This window comes from Oncorhynchus mykiss, chromosome 1, assembly GCF_013265735.2.
Source record: "Oncorhynchus mykiss isolate Arlee chromosome 1, USDA_OmykA_1.1, whole genome shotgun sequence".
Classification (NCBI taxonomy): domain Eukaryota; kingdom Metazoa; phylum Chordata; class Actinopteri; order Salmoniformes; family Salmonidae; genus Oncorhynchus; species Oncorhynchus mykiss.
The window spans coordinates 43,108,986-43,129,328 of NC_048565.1; the positions used below are offsets into that span (position 1 = coordinate 43,108,986).

The window sequence follows — 20,343 nt, forward strand, 5'->3', positions numbered from 1 at the left end:
GAGGTCACTCATGTGGAAGAGTTGGGAGGAAGTGCGAGGTCCGGTCTGTTTTTTCTAAGATAAACACAGTGACACACACAATATATTAGAGCTCGGAATAACACTGAAAGCAATAGACGTGCACGCGCAAGAACACATGCGCTCGCGCATACACTCACACGGGCGCAGACACACACACACACACCACATAACAGGAAAATGGAACAAGAGGATTCGCATACCAAATGGGATGTTTGAGAGGCGTGTGTTATTGATACTCCCTGGGTCAACCACTGGGAAGGACATTCAGTACATCTATTTAAGGGTCATACAAGGCCAACTATTTAAGGAAACGCTAGGGAGCAAATCAGACGGAGATCCACATAATGCACCAACATTCAGTACTATAAGCACCGACACGACTGCATCTTTAGAGCACCATAATCAGTGCGTCCATCCGCTTCACATTGTGAACGTCAGTGAACCAGTAATATGATTTGAGATTTTGTTTAACTTGCAATACAGGAGAACCGGAGTGAGATTGAAAAGGCAAATGACCCATCACTAGCCACTCAACTAATGTTGGGGCAGACAGCAGGGCAAAGAGGAGGCTTGGCTGTTGCTTCCGGGATGCACTAATGACTGTACTAAAGCGGTGTCGAATATAGTTTACGGCAGAGAGGACAGACCAGTCCATCTGGGCTCGTCACATAAAAACAAAGTCAAAACCAATGAGGATTTTGCAAATCCAGGCGGCAGTGTGGAGTTGTGTTGTGGTAGGCGCTAAGAGGAGTTAAACAGGTAGAGAAGTCGAGAGAGAGAGAGAGAGAGCGCGAGGAGGTCCATGTTTACCAACGTGTTTAATTGCCACAGTGTGGTAGCCTAGCCAAGAAGCCCAGCCTTTCTTCTAGCTCACAAAGGTGCTTTTGATTATCGGCCTGGCGGAAGCTTGAGGAAGAGATGGCTGTGCCTTGTCAATGAGCTTCCCTTGTCTGCCATTAGTCACACTGGGGACAACTCTCTGAGGGCCTTCACTTATATTACCTACTACTTCACACTGGACAGGAGTGTTATGGTTTGACATCCCTGGTAGGCCTACTAAAAGCATTAGCTAGGGCAGTAGTATTTTTTCAAGGAACTCAGTCTGGCTTTAAAACTTACTCTTCAAAGTTGTAATAGTAGAAACTGGGTAGTGCATCATCATTTCCTCTTGTCATGTTAGTCGTTGCATACCTTAGAGAGCTATTTTTAACTTGTCTGAAATGTCCAGAAATGTCCAGATCAACTAGGTTAGGTTTTTTTGCCCATAGATATTGTTGATATTGATATTGATATTGATATTATCACATGAAAACACATTAGGCATGGTAAAATGTATAGAATTGCAAGAAAATAAGCTTTAAACCTGAAAAATTGTCTCCACCAACAAGAGGGGTGTGAACAGTTTGTGTCATGAACAGTGCTTTGTGCCCATAGAAATGGGGGGGGGGGGGGGGGGGGGGGAGCAAATGAAGCATAGTGGACAGAACAAGCAAGAAGGTGGGCAGAGACAAGCAGGAGCTAGCAAGATCCTATTGGTGCATTCTTGCATGTATGTGCATATTTACGTTGGGGAACACCTTCTCTGTGAACTGAGTGTGTCCAATTACTCCATTCGCCCTTGCAATCCTTGTAAAGAAAGGCATTTTTTAAATACTTTGTCAAAGGGCCACATCTACAAAACTTGCACTCTGTTTGCAACAGATTCTCGTTTTGGAAACAGAAAATGACATTGAGCTCTTACTTTTTTAAAATGAGAAAATCAGCTGAATGTTGACCCAGTTCCATCTTCTCCCACTGCCTGCCACTAGGCTTCCTCTCCTCACCATATTTGGTGGGGAGTGGAAATTCCAACCGGATGCTTCAGATCTATACATCCGGTGAAACATCTGGCTCCTTGTTCTATCTGTGTTATTACTCTGGTTGCTATTGTAATGGATAGAAATGAACAAAACAATGATCTTCTACTTATTGTCTTTCATTGAACATTTTGTTTTGTGTTGCCACACTGTCGAGATGATAGCTTGCATGTATGCATTTCACTGTACTGTGTACACCACGTGTATCCTGTGCATATAATACACGTTGATTTCATCTCAGATTGGGGAACAGAGAGGGGTGAAATCCCGGCTAGAAAACAAACTAATTCCAGGAACTGACTGTTCCGTGCTCGGAGAGAGACTAGGTCATGTGAACAACTCTGTCTGGAACAAGTGTAATTTCCCTGCTAAGCCTACTGGGGGCATTAGCTAGGCTACTAATTCACATTGGATAGGGGTCCTGGCTAAGGGAATAGATAAGTGTATTGCCAAAGGATTTTTCGTACTCTTTACGTGTTGCTACTGCAAATGAACATCATAAGGTCTTGTGATGTGAGGTACAAACGATTTCCTGAAACAACAATAAGACGGTTTCCTGCTCTAACAGAGTACACAGCGAGGTCAATGGTAGGAAAAGTCAGGCAATACGCAGTGAGCTCCTCTGTCTCGGATAAGTAATTGATGCTAACGACTAGCCTATGGATGTTAGGTAGGGACTAAATCATCTTGAGGTCAGAGCATGGATGAGAGTCTCCTGCAGTAATGTCCATTCATGTTCCTTCTGTAGCTTGGCTGTTGACACTGGTAGTCCCATGATCACAAACAGCCCGTCTTCTCACTGGCTCACATGGGCTCCGTCTCTTCCAGTGAGAAGCCTAAAGCCCGAAGGTTCCACTTTGTACTGTTCATTTTCACCACAGCGTGATGTCATTAACACTCCATAAAATATCATATTATGCTGAGGTACTTCTCAAAACGTATATTATTATAAACCTGTTTTATAGCCAGTTAAAATGTCACTTCATGATCAAGAGGATCTGAATACTGAAGCCTGTATGAGGGATCCACCCACACCTGGAACTATCAGTCCTCTAGAATAGATAAAACATTGAGCCGTCAAACACAGGCTTATCAAAAACTGTCATCAGCTAGCTGGCAGGCTATTGAAACAGAAATACATTCCATCTAACACTCTCCAGATAATGAGAGAGAGGTTAAGTACGGATCATTAAAGTTGAATTGCAACCCAATATGGCAAGTGTTAGACATTAATCCTATCAAACACTGAAATAATATATTCTCTCAAGAAAGATTGACTAGTTATCTAAGGCTACACAAAGAAACGGCCCCCTCAAGCCTCTGCTAAATAAAGGTTCACTACTTAAACCCCGAAGCTCATCTTCCAAACTCTCTTCCCCTTCAGCCAGATCGTTTTAGTCCTTCAGAAAAGAGCAGGACCAGACATCCCTTCAGTGGTACTGGAACAACATGGCCCAACCTATCCCTCAGATTGGTATGAGGCTTTCATTTCTGAGTCATTTTCTTCCTCCCAAGAGGAGCTACCATTTCGATCATGATGAAGTTAACAAATCAAATCACATTTGATCTGTCACATGCTTTGTAAACCACAGGTGTTTGCAAACAGTGAAAAGCTTATGGGCCCTTCCCAACAATGCAGAGACAAAAATATAAATAACAGAAAAAATAATAACACAAGGAATAAATACACAATGAGCAACAATAACTTGGCTATATACAATGCTTTCTGAAAATATTCAGACCACTTGACTTTTTCCACATTTAGTTATTTACAGCCTTATTCAAAAATGGATGAACCAGTCTTTGTCGCTCATCAATCTACACACAATACCCCATAATGACAAAGCAAAAACAGTTTTTTAGAACATTTTGCTCATTCATAAAACAGAAAAAAAAAATAAACATCACATTTACATAAGTATTCAGACCCTTTACTCAGTACTTTGTTGAAGCATCTTTGGCAGAGATTACAGCCTCAAGTCTTCTTGGGTATGACGCTACAAGCTTGGCACACCTGTATTTGGGGAGTTCCTCCCATTCTTCTCTGCAGATCCTCTAAAGCTCTGTCTGGTTGGATGGGGAGCGTCGCTGTACAGCTATTTTCAGGTCTCTCAGGAGATGTTTGATCGGGTTCAAGTCCGGGCTCTGGCTGGGCCACTCAAGGACATTCAGAGACTTGTCTCGAAGCCACTCCTGTGTTGTTTTGGCCGTGTTCTTAGGGTTGTTGTCCTGTTGGAAGGTGGACCTTCGCCCCAGTCTGAGGTCCTGAGCGGTAAGGAGCAGGTATTCATCAAGGATCTCACTGTACTTTGCTCCATTCATCTCTCCTTCGATCCTGACTAGTCTTTCAGTCCCTGCCGCTGAAAAACATACCCGCAGCATAATGCTGCAGACCACCATGCTTCACTGTAGGGATGGTGCCAGGTTTCCCCCAGACGTGATGCTGATCTTGGTTTCATGAGACCAGAGAAACTTGTTTCTCATGGTCTGAGTCTTTAGGTGCCTTCTGGCAAACTCCAAGTGGGCTGTCATGTGCCTTTTTACTGAGGAGTGGCTTCCGTCTGGCCACTCTACCATAAAGGCCTGATTGGTGGAGTGCTGCAGAGATGGTTGTAGTTCTGGAACAACCATCTCCACAGAGGAACTCTAGAGCTCTGTCAGAGTGACCATCGGGTTCTTGGTCACCTCCCTGACCAAGGCCCTGCTCTCCCTATTGCTCAGTTTGGCCGGGTGGCCAGCTCTAGGAAGAGTCTTAGTGGTTCCAAACTTCTTCCATTTAAGAATTATGGAGGCCACTGTGTTCTTGGCGACCTTCAATGATGCATACATTTTTTGGTACCCTTCCCCAGATCTGGGACTCAACACAATACTGTCTCGGAGCTCTACATACAATTCCTTCGACCTCATGGCTTGGTTTTTGCTCTGACATACACTGTCATCTATGGCACCTTATATAGACAGGTGTGTGCCAAGTTCAATCAATTTCATTTACCACAGGTGGACTCCAATCAAGTTGTAGAAACATCTCAAGGATGTTCAATGAAAACAGGATGCACCTGAGCTCAATTTCAAGTCTCATAGCAAAGGCTCTGACTACTTATATAAATAAGGTATTTCTGTTTTTAATTTGTAATAAATGTGCAAAATGTTCTAAAAACCCATTTTGCTTTTTCAATATGGGGCGTTGTGTGTAGATTGATGAGGATAATTATTTTTGTAAAACCTTTTTAGAATAAGGCTGTAATGTAACAAATTCTGGAAAAAGTAAACTGTTCTGAAAACTTTCCAAATGCCCTGTACATGGGGTACACACATGTAGTGTAGGTAGGGATAAAGTGACGAGGCAACAGGGTCGATAAGACAGTAGCAGCAGCGTATGTTATGAGTAAAAAAAGGGTCAATGCAGATAGTTAACCAATAGCTACCCGGACAAACTATTTAGCAGTCTTATAGCTTGGGGGAGGAAGCTGTTCAGGGTTCCTGTTGGTTCCAGAATTTGTGCATCTGTACCGATAGAGTGTACAGTGCTGTACTGGGCCGTACACTCTATTCTCTGTAGCGTCTTGCGGTCAGAGGCCAAGCAGTTGTCATAACGAGCGCTGATGCAGTCAGTCAAAACGCTCTCAAAAGAGCAACCGTATAACTTTTTTGAGGACCTGAGGGCCCATGCCGAATCGTTTCAGCCTCCTGAGGCATTGTCGTACCTTCTTCACAACTGTGTTGGTGTGTGTGTGGACCCTGATCATTTCTTAGTCCACTACAGCCCCACTACAGCACACATAATGTAGCTGGTAGGAATCTTAAATGTGTCTAATCATTTGGGTTACTACCTCATCAGTGCTTTATCAATAGATGCCTTGTAAAAGTCCCTTTCTATCCACCAGCAGTAGCTTTCATGTCAAATTTGGGTTCAAACAGCCAGAGGCCGAGCCCAGGCCAGCTTGCCAACAACCCAGACAAAGGCAGTTGTCAACGGCTACATTCAGTCAGGAAATCCACCCAATCCACCATTAGTCAGCAAGCCGGACATTACCGACGCTGCAACATAGTGTTGCACTGAGAATGACTAATGGTGGAGTAACAGCCAGGCAAGTCTTTCTGACTTCTGAGGAACTCTAACCTCGAAAGGTAATAGGACGTGTTATATCTGACCTCATCTACCAAAATACACTCCGCTAAATAACAACTCTGAGCCGATAAGTAAGATATCAACACAGCTCAGTCTGAGCAGGACACAGCTCTCCTTCCCATTCACAATATGCTATCCTTGTTCGATAGTACCTGTAAAAGCCTTGACGAAGCTGAGATCCTACTTGGGATGTTTTGGCAGTCACACCAGAACAAACTCAGTATGTAAACGAGACGCTATTAAGCACAGGCGAACCGAGGTCAAAGCTCCCCGTCATTTTATAGCAAGTGCAGCACAACAGGATTCACACAGAGATTTCAATAGAAATATGTCTTAAAAATGGGAGCTTCGCTGCAGCAGCAAACTAAGCATGCAGAATACCTCGGCTCCAAAATACACTTGACTAGTAAACAGCAGCGTGAGGTCACTCAAATAGGCATGTCAAAATATAGCCACAGAATGTGCTCGCAGTGTATGTACAGCAGGAGGCCGCATCCGAGAAGCTTTTCAGAAATGCGCACTTCAGCACAGAAAAACATGGAGAGAATTTCACTGTCTGCCAGTAACACTCACACTTGACTCTTTTCCAACTTACTAGCTCTGACTTTGCTGATAGATACTTTATTGAGGAAAGATTTACTTACTATGACTGTGATATGTGGTTATCTTAAGATAACCACATAACTGTAACTCACTCTTCATAAGAGCGTCTGCTAAATTACTAAAATGTGAATGTAAATGCCAGCCTGAGATGAGTAGTCTGAAAAGTACGGGTGTGATCTGAACGGCTCTTTCTGTGAGCCAGCCAGGGACAGATGGACAGTCAGAGACCGACCCCCTGGACCGATCCAGCCAGGGATGTCTCAAATAGACACAGGCCATGCCTTGTTCCAGTTTGTGATTGGCCCTGAGCTGTAGCCACAGAGGGTACGGAATGGCACTGAGACCCAGAGAGGTCAAAGGGAGAAAAAAAATGTTGATGTAGCAGCAACACAGGCTTGCCCATTGAGGCCCAGTGGCACGGGATCTGCCCAGCACTGTTTAGCTGGTCCAAGATAATGGGAACTTTCATGAAGGGCAGAGGAAACTGGCTCAATGCTTGTCACCAAGATGAGTGAACGGGACAGACGGGAAATAAACATAGTTGGCACTGCTGCTGTTGTTTGTCTAAAACTGCTGTAGCGAATTAACCAGCGTATCTGAGAATAAATGATATGAGTATGATTGTTCATTCCGAATAGTCATGGAGGAGGATTGCTGTGGAAAGCACAGTGCCCTTTGAAGGAAGTTTGATATCAGCTTCATTATGCAAACCGAGCCCAATGAAGGGATCAAAACAATGAAAAGCAGCTGGGGGTTCTGGAGTGTAGTCATTTGTCTTTGGGTGTGGCGCTGGTATTAACTCTTACTGGAGGATGTAAGATATCCAGATGATGTATGAGGTTTGGGGTATGTAGCAAAGAACACATCCATCCTCACATGTTGTCCACCTATTCACACCACTCCTCCGAGAAGAACATAAAACAGGAAATTGACACATTTCTCCTCAGTTACAGGTCTAAGATGTCACTGACCCTGGGTCACCAAGAGAGCAGGAAGAGTTTGAGGAATGTGGGGTCAAAGCATAGGTCAAAGCATAGGTCTTAAGACGGTTAAATGAATTCCCTCTTCCAGTGCAAGGATATGAACCAGAGCTACACAGGCCGTGCGAAAAGGAAGAGAGAAAAGCAAAAACGGTCACCCATAAATCATTATCTGAATCGAGTAAAGGTCATAGTTGGGAAGTCCCAAGGATCCCGTTTATCCTTTTTTTTTAGGAAGGGCGTACTCTGACTTCTGCATTGGGAGTAACGCATTGGGAATGCTCTATTTTGCTTCTGTTTTCTCAACACTTTCCTCTGAAGGGTGAAGAATCCGAATTTACAGCAAAATGTATCAATGAAGACTGATAAATGAGAAAACGTCTAAACAAAAATCCTGTCGGGATGTTGGTAAAAGCGTGACAGACAGAGCTGTAAATTGAGTAGTCTGCCACAAGGGCCTACAAGTGAACCATTCAATGTGCTTCAAAGCATGTAAAGTGCCATGCACAATACACATAACATCTGGAGAATGCATTGCATGAAGGAGATGCACCACAAAAGTCGCCCAGTTTCACTCATGGCTCAGCTTTAAGAGCTCAATAAACAACGAGGCCAACTATTAAAATAAAGGTCAAAGCTAGAAATGTGGACGCTGACAATGGAGAGCTAGTGCTATTGAGGAAACATGTCAGCCTGTCAGATCCAGGACAATGGACAATGCAAGAAATGCCATTACACTAAAAGTGCCAAAAGTGGTAAATTTTGACACCAAGTGTTAAACAATGTCATAATTTCTAAACCCTCTTATTGATGCTTCTGAAATGGTAGAACTTGTTTTAACACTAGAACACCAGAACCGCCACTTACGTTTGGTATTGTAAATAAAAAAAAGTCAGCCAAAAAACTTCCCTGACTTTACCTAAATGTTCTATTTTACACTGTTCCATTTGTAAAAAAAAATTGAAATCACAAAAACAGAAAAGTATTTAGTCTTTTTACAATTTTTTTTTTTACACACCTATTCCCAACTTAATCCACCAAGACAATGTGCTGTAGGATGTTAGTATCCAGACACCCACCAAGACAATGTGCTGTAGGATGTTAGTACCCAGACACCAACCAAGACAATGTGCTGTAGGATGTTAGTACCCAGACACCCACCAAGACAATGTGCTGTAGGATGTTAGTACCCCGACACCCACCAAGACAATGTGCTGTAGGATGTTAGTACCCAGACACCCACCAAGACAATGTGCTGTAGGATGTTAGTACCCAGACACCCACCAAGACAATGTGCTGTAGGATGTTAGTACCCAGACACCCACCAAGATAATGTGCTGTAGGATGTTAGTACCCAGACACCCACCAAGACAATGTGCTGTAGGATGTTAGTACCCAGACACCCACCAAGACAATGTGCTGTAGGATGTTAGTACCCAGACACCCACCAAGACAATGTGCTGTAGGATGTTAGTACCCAGACACCCACCAAGACAATGTGCTGTAGGATGTTAGTACCCAGACACCCACCAAGACAATGTGCTGTAGGATGTTAGTACCCCGACACCCACCAAGACAATGTGCTGTAGGATGTTAGTACCCAGACACCCACCAAGACAATGTGCTGTAGGATGTGAGTACCCAGACACCCACCAAGACAATGTGCTGTAGGATGTTAGTACCCAGACACCCACCAAGACAATGTGCTGTAGGATGTGAGTACCCAGACACCCACCAAGACAATGTGCTGTAGGATGTTTGTACCCAGACACCCACCAAGACAATGTGCTGTAGGATGTTAGTACCCAGACACCCACCAAGACAATGTGCTGTAGGATGTTAGTACCCAGACACCCACCAAGACAATGTGCTGTAGGATGTTGGTGACCAGACACCCACCAAGACAATGTGCTGTAGGATGTTAGTACCCAGACACCCACCAAGACAATGTGCTGTAGGATGTTAGTACCCAGACACCAACCAAGACAATGTGCTGTAGGATGTTAGTACCCAGACACCCACCAAGACAATGTGCTGTAGGATGTTAGTACCCAGACACCCACCAAGACAATGTGCTGTAGGATGTTAGTACCCAGACACCCACCAAGACAATGTGCTGTAGGATGTTAGTACCCAGACACCCACCAAGACAATGTGCTGTAGGATGTTAGTACCCAGACACCCACCAAGACAATGTGTTGTAGGATGTTAGTACTCAGACACCCACCAAGATAATGTGCTGTAGGATGTTGGTGCCCAGTCAGTCGCTAACGCGTCTCTCTCTCCTCACTGAATGAATGACAAATGGATGAATGGGCAATAACTGTGCACCTTACTTCACAATTGAATTGAAATTAGGCCTAACTGAATGATACGGAGGGTGAAGAGGTTAATGTAATGCAGAAAGACAATAGTGTTTGTGTTGTGCCTATTTATCAGCAGAAATTCATTTGACCGTGCGCCTTGTGGGTTGATACCATTATGTTTTACATTTTACTTTGTAAAAATAAGCTGTTATGGGACTGTTTTATTTACTATAACTCAATTACTAATCAAACGTATTGTAAGGGCAATGAAAACACGCTACATGTGGCAGTAGGCCTTTAGAATAATACAAAGCATATCAATGAATCTATCTAGCGAAGCAAACGATGCCAGTCCACTGAATGAATGACAAATGGATGGAATGGCCGATAATTGTGCAAGTTACTTCACAATTGAATTTAAATTAGGCCTAACTGAATGATGTGGGTTAAAAGGTTGATTTTGAATTCTAACAACAATAGTGTAATGATGAGTTTGTGCTATGCCTATTCATCAGCGTATAATTTGACCGCGCACCTTGCAGGTTGATACTATTTTCTCCTATGTTTTACTTTGTAAAAATCAGCTGTTACAGGACTGTATTGTTTATTATTTATTATTAATAAAATGTATTGTAAGGGAAACAAAAACATGCTACGTGTTGCAGTAGACCTTTAGAATAATGCAAAACATATCCTTGACTCTATCCAAGTTTATGAGCAGGAAATAAACGATGCCACTCAGCCTCCACAGCCGGCCTATCGAAACTACACCTAAACTATACCGAAACTAATTTCACAAACAATAAGAGTTAGCCTATAGACGAGAATAAATTGACAATAATTTGATGAATGACAATATTGGGCCTATCAGTTGTCAAATTATACAGGAAGAGATGGGTGCATCTTGTAATTTACAGATGCAGGGAAAGGAGCATCGCTTTATCAAATCCTCCTACAGAGTCACATGTAGGTAAAACATTTTGATTTATCTATAGTATCTGAAAGAGGATATTCTGAAGTTTGTATGACACTGTCGAAAAACTCTCATAATTCAAGAGGTGCAGCTCTATTTCCAAATTTCCATTTTACCAAGAATATCAGTGCTGTCTATGCATTCAGCACATGACCACTCGCGCGGCAGCATTGCTCTCGCTAATAAGCAAAAACAAGTAAAATAATAAAATGTCAATAAAAATATAATAGTACCTGACCAATGTCGAAACCAAGTACTTGCTCAATGGCTTTCCATATCTGGGGAAAGATTAAACCAGGCCAGTGGGTGAGCTACTGTCTGAGACTGTGGTTTTGAGACTCGTGGAGCCTTACATAGGCAAAGGCAGAAAGGTGACCATGGTCAACTTCTTCACATCAATTTCCCTGGCAGACAAGTTGATTGCAAAGAAGACTAGTCTACTCGGAACAGTGAACAAACAAAGGCTGCCCCGCTCTGCGCAAAACAACATACTGGTTGAGCTGTACTCCACATCAGTGATGGAGTGTGGTAAAGCAACTCACGGTGTACAGATGTCAAATAAATACCAGTGTTTGCATCCTCAGCACCATGCATCCCACTGTTGCCATCGTCAGTGACCAGAAGAAGAAATGGAGACGGTGGCAGACTGCAATAGCACAAAAGCATACACTACCGTTCAAAAGTTTAGTCATTAGAAACGTACTTGTTTTTGAAAGAAAAGCACATTTTTCGGCCATTAAAATACCATCAGATTGATCAGAAATACAGTGTACACATTGTTAATGTTGTAAATGACTATTGTAGCTGGAAACGGCAGATACTTTATGGAATATCTACATAGGCGTACAGAGACCCATTATCAGCAACCATCACTCCTGTGTTCCAATGGCACGTTGTGTTAGCTAATCCAAGTTTATCATTTTAAAAGGCTAATTGATCATTAGAAAACCCTTTTGCAATTATGTTAGCACAGCTGAAAACGGTTGTACTGATTAAAGAAGCAATAAAGCTGGCCTTCTTTAGACTACTTGAGTATCTGGAGCATCAGCATTTGTGGATTCGATTACAGGCTCAAAATGGCCAGAAACAAAGAACTTTGTTCTGAAACTCGTCAGTCTATTCTTGTTTTGAGAAATTAAGGCTATTCCGTGCGAGAAATTGCCAAGAAACAAGATCTCATACAACGCTGTGTACTACTCCCTTCACAGAACAGCGCAAACTGGCTCTAACCAGAATATAAAGTGGAGTGGGAGGCCCCGGTGCACAACTGAGCAAGAGGACAAGTACATTAGAGTGTTTAGTTTGAGAAACAGACAAGTACTCAACTGGTAGCTTCAGTAAAGAGTAGCCGCAAAACGCCAGTCTCAATGTTAACAGTGAAGAGGGATGCTGGTCTTCTAGGCAGAATTCCAAAGAAAAAGCAATTTCTCAGTCTGTCCAATAAAAATACAATATTAAGATGGGCAAAAGAACACAGACACTGGACAGAGGAAGATTGGAAAAAAGTGTTATGGACAGACAAATCTAAGTTTGAAGTGTTCGGATCACATTTGTGAGATGCAGAAAAAATTAAGATGGTGGAGGAGTGCTTGATGCCATCTGTCAAGCATGGGGGAGGCAGTGTGATGGTCTGGGGGTGCTTTGGTGGTTGTAAAGTGGGAGATTTGTACAGGGTAAAGGGGATCTTGAAGAAGGAAGGCTATCACTTCAATTTTTCAAAGTCATGCCAAACCCTGTGGACAGCACTTAATTGGAGCCAATTTCCTCCTACAACAGGACAATGACCCAAAGCACAGCTCCAATCTATGCAATAACTATTTAGGGAAGAAGCAGTCAGGTGGTATTCTGTCTATAATGGAGTGGCCAGCACAGTCACCAGATCTCAACCCTATTGAGCTGTTGTGGGAGCAGCTTGACCACATGGTACGTAAGAAGTGCCAATCAAACCAATCCAACTTGTGGGAGGTGCTTCAGGAAGCATGGGGTGAGATCTCGTCAGATTACCTCAACAAATTGACAACTAGAATGCCAAAGGTCTGCAAGGTTGTAATTGCTGCAAATCGAGGATTCTTTGACGAAAGCAAAGTTTGAAGGACATAATTATTATGTAAATTAAAAATCATTATTTATAACCCTGTCAACGTCTTGACTATATTCCCTATTCATTTTGCAACTCATTTCATGTGTGTTTTCATGGAAAACATAGACATTTCTAAGTGAAATCAAACGTTTGAACGGTAGTGTATATCTCTGCTATATACAGGTAGCTTTTCCAACTGCCAAACACCAAATATTATACCCTTTAATTATATTACATAAATATTACTGTTATTGCTATTATTATAATTGTATATAGTTCTAACCTTTTCTATTCTATTTTCTCTTTTTGCAATAGGTTGGTGCGGATGCACTCAACCAGATGGCAAGACAGTACTCTGTAAAAGGAGGTACTCGCCCCTGGCCTGTTACGGTGTTCTACAACGTGCTCGACATTGCTGCTTTCAACACGCACCTGTTGTGCAAACATTGTGCAATGCCTTGACAAGACAATCAGCAGCAGAAATTGTATCATGGTTCTGGCATGTGAGCTTCGTAAGAACCACGTGAACGCCAAGAAAGAAGCTAAAGCCGTCAAGCAGGCCGCCAAGGCAGCAGGTCCTGCTCTCCCTCTTCCCCAAGCACCACAGCTCCAAGCAGGCAGCAGGTCCTACTCTCCCTCTTCCCCAAGCACCACAGCTCCAAGCAGGCAGCAGGTCCTGCTCTCCCTCTTCCCCAAGCACCACAGCTCCAAGCAGACAGCAGGTCCTGCTCTCCCTCTTCCCCAAGCACCACAGCTCCAAGCAGGCAGCAGGTCCTACTCTCCCTCTTCCCCAAGCACCACAGCTCCAAGCAGGCAGCAGGTCCTACTCTCCCTCTTCCCCAAGCACCACAGCTCCAAGCAGGCAGAAGGTCCTGCTCTCCCTCTTCCCCAAGCACCACAGCTCCAAGCAGGCAGCAGGTCCTGCTCTCCCTCTTCCCCAAGCACCACAACTCCCACTCAGTAAAAAGAAGAAACAATGTCAAGTCGGCAGGTGCACACAAAACAAGGCCCATACAAATTGTGTGTAGTGTAACCAATTTTGTATTAGCGGCTTGCTCACACAAAGCCCTGAAGCTGTGTGCTGACCGTGGAACCTGAATCGCAAACAGAAGACGCGATTGATTCATGTGTAAAGGCACGGGTATAAGGGGACAATACAGTGTCTGATACAATCAACAAAGGAATGTTTTTTTTAATATCCTGTCATGAATTTATTTCCATTGATATTTTTTTATGCAATGAATCCTTTACAATTGTTCTCGCACTGGTGCTTTTGTTAAGGAATAGAGAAAATAATTTCAACTGCACACCTGGCAAGTAATATAATGATTACTATTATTAATAATATTGTAATATTTTTTTTTCTACTACTTTGTCTAAAGAAGTTGTAACTGGACTGCTAATTACTATAACTATATTACTAATCGAATCTACAAATGCAGTTGATCAAATGGACTACACTGTAATGTTTTTATGTTTTTTCTAAGACTTTGTAGAATTATATAGAACATATATTGTTGTTATTCTTTTGGGGTGGGGGGGCATATTTCTATAAATATTTATTCATGCAATTAATCCCTTACAATAGTTTATGCACTATGTATCAAGGGTTTATTAAACAAGCATGTTTGCACACCTTGTGAGATGATATGCATCTGATGCATATGCTAAAGGCCCAGCAACATTCTCTAGAGGGTACACAGTGCCTTTGGAAAGTATTCAGACCCCTTGACTTTTGTTACGTTACAGCCTTATTCAAAAAAAATGTAACTAAATTATCCTCAGCAATTTACATACAATACCCCATATGGAAAAAGCGAAAGCAGGTTTTTAGACATTTTTGCTATTTTTTTTTTTTTTTTAAACAGAAATACCTTATTTACATAAGTATTCTGACCCTTTGCTATGAGACTCAAAATGTAGCTCTGGTGCATCCTGTTTCCATTGATCATCCTTGAGATGCATCTACAACTTGATTGGAGTCCACCTGTGGTAAATTCAATTGATTAGACATGATTTGGAAAGGCACACACCTGTCTATATCAGGTCCACAGGATTGTGTCGAGGCACAGACAAAAATGTCTGCAGAATTGAAGGTTGCCAAGAACACAGTGGCCTCCATCATTCTTAAATGGAAGAAGTTCGGAACCATCAACACTATTCCTAGAGTTGGCCGCTTGGCCAAACTGAGCAATCGGGGGACAAGGGCCTTGGTCAGGGATGGTCACTCTGACAGAGCTCTAGAGTTAATCTGTGGAGATGGGAGAGCCCTCCAGAAGGACAACCATCTCTGCAGCACTCCACCAATCAAGCCTTTATGGTAGAGTGGCCAGACAGAAGCCACTCCTCAGTAAAAGGCACATGACAGCCCACTTGGAGTTTTCTAAAAGGCACCTAAAGACGCTCAGACAATGAGAAACTAGAGCTCCAGAGTGCTCAGGACCTCAGACCTGGTGCAAAGACTCACCTTCCAACAGGTCAACGACCCTAAGCACACAGCCAAGACAATGCAGGAGTGGCTTCAGGACAAGTCTCTGAATGTCCTTGAGTGGCCCAGCCAGAGCCCGGACTTGAATCCGATCTAATATCTCTGAAGAGACTTGAAAATAGCTGTGCAGCAAAGCTCCCCATCCAACCTGACAGAGCTTGAGAGGATCTGCAGAGAAGAATGGGAGGAACTCCCCAAATACAGGTGTGCCAAGCTTGTAGCATCATACCCAAGGAGACTTGAGGCTGTAATCACTGCCAAAGATGATTCAATAAAGTACTAAATAAAGGATCTGAATGTATATGTAAATGTGATATTTCAGTTTTTTTATTTTTTATTAACAGAAAAAGCCTGCTTTTTCTTTGTCATTATGGGGTATTGTGGGACTGGAAGTCCCACAATACCTGATTAATCCCTGATTGATGAGAGAGAAATGCATGCATGAGAGCATCAGCTGCTCCGGATGACTGTGTAATCACCTTCTCCGAAGCCGATGTGAGTAAGACATTCACAAGGCCACTGGGCCAGACGGATTACCAGGACGTGTACTCCAAGCATGCGCTGACTAACTGGCAAGTATCTTCAACCTCTCCCTGTCTGAGTCTGTAGTACCAACATGTTTCAAGCAGACCACCATAATCCCTGTGCCCAAGAACACTAAGGTAACCTGCCTAAATGACTACCGACCCGTAGCACTCACGTCTGTAGCCATGAAATGCTTTGAAATGCTGGTCATGGTTCACATCAACACCATTATCCCAGAAACCCTAGACCCACTCCAATTTGCATACTGCACCAACAGATCCACAGATGATGCAATCTCTATTGCACTCCACACTGCCCTTTCCCACCTGGACAAAAAGGAACACCTATGTGAGAATGCTATTCATTGACTATAGCTCAGCGTTCAACACCATAGCGCCCTCAAACCTCATCACTAAGCTAAGGACCCTGGGACTAAACACCTCCCTCTGCAACTGGATCCTGGACTTCCTGACGGGCCACGCCCAGGTGGTAAGGGTAGATAAGAACACATCTGCCACGCTGACACTCAACATGGGGGCCCCTCAGGGGTGCGTGCTCAGACCCCTCCTGTACTCCCTGTTTGCTCATGACTGCGTGGCCAGGCACAACTCCAACACCATCATTAAGTAGGCCTGATCATCGACAACGATGAGACAGCCTATAGGGAGGAGGTCAGAGACCTGACCATGTGGTGCAAAGACAACAACCTCTCCCTCAACGTGATCAAGACTAAGGAGATGATTGTGGACTACAGGAAAAGGAGGACCAAGCACGCCCCCATTCTCATCGACGGGAATGTAATGGAGTAGGTTGAGAGCTTCAAGTTCCTTGGCGTCCACATCACCAACAAACTAGCATGGTCCAAGCACACCAAGACAGTCGTGAAGAGGGCACGACAAAACATATTCCCCCTCAGGAGACTGAAAAGATTTGGCATGGGTCCTCAGATCCTCAAAAGGTTTTACAGCTGCACCATCGAGAGCATCCTGACAGGTTACATCACTGCCTGGTATGGCAACTGCTCGGCCTCCGACCGCAAGGCACTACAGAGGATAGTGCATACGGCCCAGTAAATCACCTGGGTCAAGCTTCCTGCCATCCAGGCCCGGCAGTGTCAGAGGAAGGCCCTAAAAATTGTCAAAGACTCCAGCCACCCTGAACAGCTAATCAAATGGCCACCCAGACTATTTGCACCCCCCCGCTGCGTGTACATAATTACCTCAATACCGTTGACTCTGTACCAGTACACCCTGTATATAGCCCTGCTATTGTTATTTACTGCTGCTCTTTAATTATTTGTTTTTCTTATCTCTTACTTTTTTTTGGAGGGGGGGTGTATTTTCTTAAAATTGCATTGTTGGATAAGGGCTAGTTAGAATTTCAAGGTCTAAGGTAAGGTCTACTACAGTGTATTGTATTCGGCGCATGTGACAAATACAATTTTATTTGATTTTAAAAAATGATTTAATCAATTTTAGAATAAGGCTGTAACCTAACAAAATGTGGAGAAAGTCAAGGGGTCTGACTATTTTCCGAAGGCACTGTATGCTGAAAGGCCAGGCGGTTCTAGTGTTAATATGGGAAAATTATCTTTCTTTTGTATACTAGTGGTGACTAAGCTGAAAATGTGGACTCACTAGTCAATTTTGTGAGAGAAGCATCACATTTGGCACAGAGGTAGATGTACAGTATGCATCCTGAAAATATATATACTGAACAAAAATATAAATGCAACATATAAAGTGTTGGTCCCATGTTTCATTTTCGGAAATAAAAGATCCCAGAAAATGTTCATACGCACAAAAAGCTTACTTCTCTGAGATTTGGTGCACAAATTTGTTGACATCCCTGTTAGTGAGCATTTCTCCTTGCCAAGATAATCCACCTGACAGGTGTGGCATATCAAGAAGCTGATTAAACAGCATGATCATTATACAGGTGCCCCTTGTCCTGGGGACAATAAAAGGCCACTCTAAACATTTGTCCCACAACACAATACTACAGATGTCTCAAGTTTTCAGGGAGCGTGCAATTGGCATGCCGACTGCAGGAATGTCCACCAGAGCTGTTGCCAGAGTGCCAGAGAATTGAATGTTCATTTTTCTACCATAAGCCGCCTCCAATGTTGTTTTAGAGAATTTGGCAGTACGTCCAACCAGCATACCACGTGTAACCACACCAGCTCAGGACATCCACATCCGGCTTATTCACATCTGTAATAAAGCCCCATTGAGGGGAAAAACTCCTTCTGATTGGCTGGGCCTGGCTCCCCAGTGGGTTGACCTGGCTCCCAAGGCCCACCCATGGCTGTGCCGCTGCCCAGTCATGTGAAATCCATAGATTAGGGCCTAATGAATTTATTCCAATTTAATGATTTTCTTATATGAACTGCAACTCAGTAAAACTGTTGTAAATGTTGCATGTTGCGTTTATTTTTGTTCAGTAGAAATGGAGCCACCCCAGATTTGGAGTCACCCGCTGGGGGGCATTGCAGTCACTATATGTAAAAATGTATGCTAAAATGTCCTGCCAATGTCTCTATAACAAGTCAAGATTCCCATCTTTCAGATGCAATTGGAAATGAGTTGATAGCCCATAGCCCATAGCGTTAGGGTCCATAGCGCTCCAAATGTAAAGCTAATATATATTATATTGCCTATTAGTGGCTATTTTATGTCTTACCATATGTCAAATTAGCTCAATCGCCAATTTCTCAGCCTCTTGAGTATCACAGAAACACAACACGTTGAATGAAAAACAGACAACGATGACATTTACAAAAATATCTGTTCAAAACATGAAAAACATACGAAAACGTCTATTTTGAAAAGACAAATTTGACTATAAATGCGTGATTATTTTAAAAGATATGTTAATTTTGGGGAATTTAAACCATTTACGTGTGTTACAAATGGTTAAAGGTCCAATGCAGCCGTGATGAACGATCTCACTGTCATATCTTGGTCTGAAAAGCCATCGATACAGATGTAGTAACATTGTTATAAGCATATAAACAGGCTTTATCTCTGCTTCAGACACAGCCTTTGCAACACAGAGACAGGCCATCACTATGGCACTCAAGCTATGAGACCCTGCCAGTAATCGCGCCAATTGTTCGACAAGGCATGCTTCTCACATACTAGCACTAGACGCCTCTCAGCTGTTCCTCCTCAAAGTGCTCTGAATTTATGTTTTGATTCGTCACATTCCTTAAAGCTGTGCATGAGAGAGCCATAACCCCTATGCATTCCTTTAGTTTTAGGAATACTGAATGCAGCAATCAACTGGCATCTTTTATGCTCACTAGTAGGATAATCACACGTGAAAACTATCTACCGAAAAGTAAATAATTGATGTAATCAGCCGTGCTAATTTTGTTTGTCCAGACCTTTATGTAAGGCTACATTTGATTTTATATTAATTTAGTATGCTATTGGGACTATATGTACATTTAACACATTAATCGCACGTAACTAACATATGAACGTGATATAACGTTGTGGTAGACTACATTTCTAAACATATAGCAACAAGCCTACAACGTTATATTCTAACAAATTATAGGCTACATGTGCGCTCTCTCTGCATGAAGCCCAAAACGCGAAGGATAGTCTGGAGAAATCAACTGCATAGCAAAACAAGCTACCAGCTAAGTTGATAAAGTTATTTAACTGGAATTCAAAGTAACACCTAGTAATTGACTCAAGACAGTACTGTAGCCTAAATTACTGCAATATAATGTAGCCTTTAATATGCGGTCTTACCTGTTGAGAATCACCGTACAAGTTACTTTGTTGTTAACTGTCAGACTTGTATCAGCGCAGAACAAGTCCAGAAAAAAAACTATGCCTCGGAACTTCCAAGCAAATAATAAAGTTTGAATTCGTTCTTCCACCACGATATATTACTGTTTCCTAATGTGTTCCAGCTTTGTGCCTCCAAGGTGCCTCGGCTGTTTAGCGAAGACGTAAATCGCGACTTTCTGTACTTCTGACACCGTTACTCCCTCTAACTAACCTATGGTGATGATGGAAATGGATGTCCCCGGTTGGATACGGAAATCGAGCACGCTGGAAAACAGTAGAGAAGTTTACTTCTGCCGCGTTCCTATGCTAGTCGGAACTAGGAAACTCGGGAATGTCCTAATTGGTGATTCGTTGAATGCGGCACGTGTATAACTACAACCATTTAGCAAGTCGGACATTTCCCAACTTCCTAGTTCCGAGTAGTACTGGAACGCGGCATAACTACAGGGACTGTCTACAGGGAGGCATATTTGGGAATTTAATTTTCGGAGGAACCGTTATTCCAAAACTCTACAGTTTAGTTTTAACAATTTGAAAGTATCATGTAAAGTGAATTTCTGACAGATTACTCTTGAG

The 20,343-nt window shown here is 42.9% G+C and overlaps 1 protein-coding gene across 1 annotated transcript in view; it reads right to left on the bottom strand.

Moving 5' to 3' along the window:
- Positions 1-20,067, bottom strand: part of tspan9a (tetraspanin 9a) — a 276,224-nt gene extending 256,157 nt beyond the window's left edge. The window contains exon 1 of the mRNA XM_021601788.2: positions 19,726-20,067. The gene's annotated coding sequence lies outside the window, so the exon portion shown is untranslated. The remainder of the gene's footprint in view (positions 1-19,725) is intronic.
- Positions 20,068-20,343: the final 276 nt, after the last annotated feature.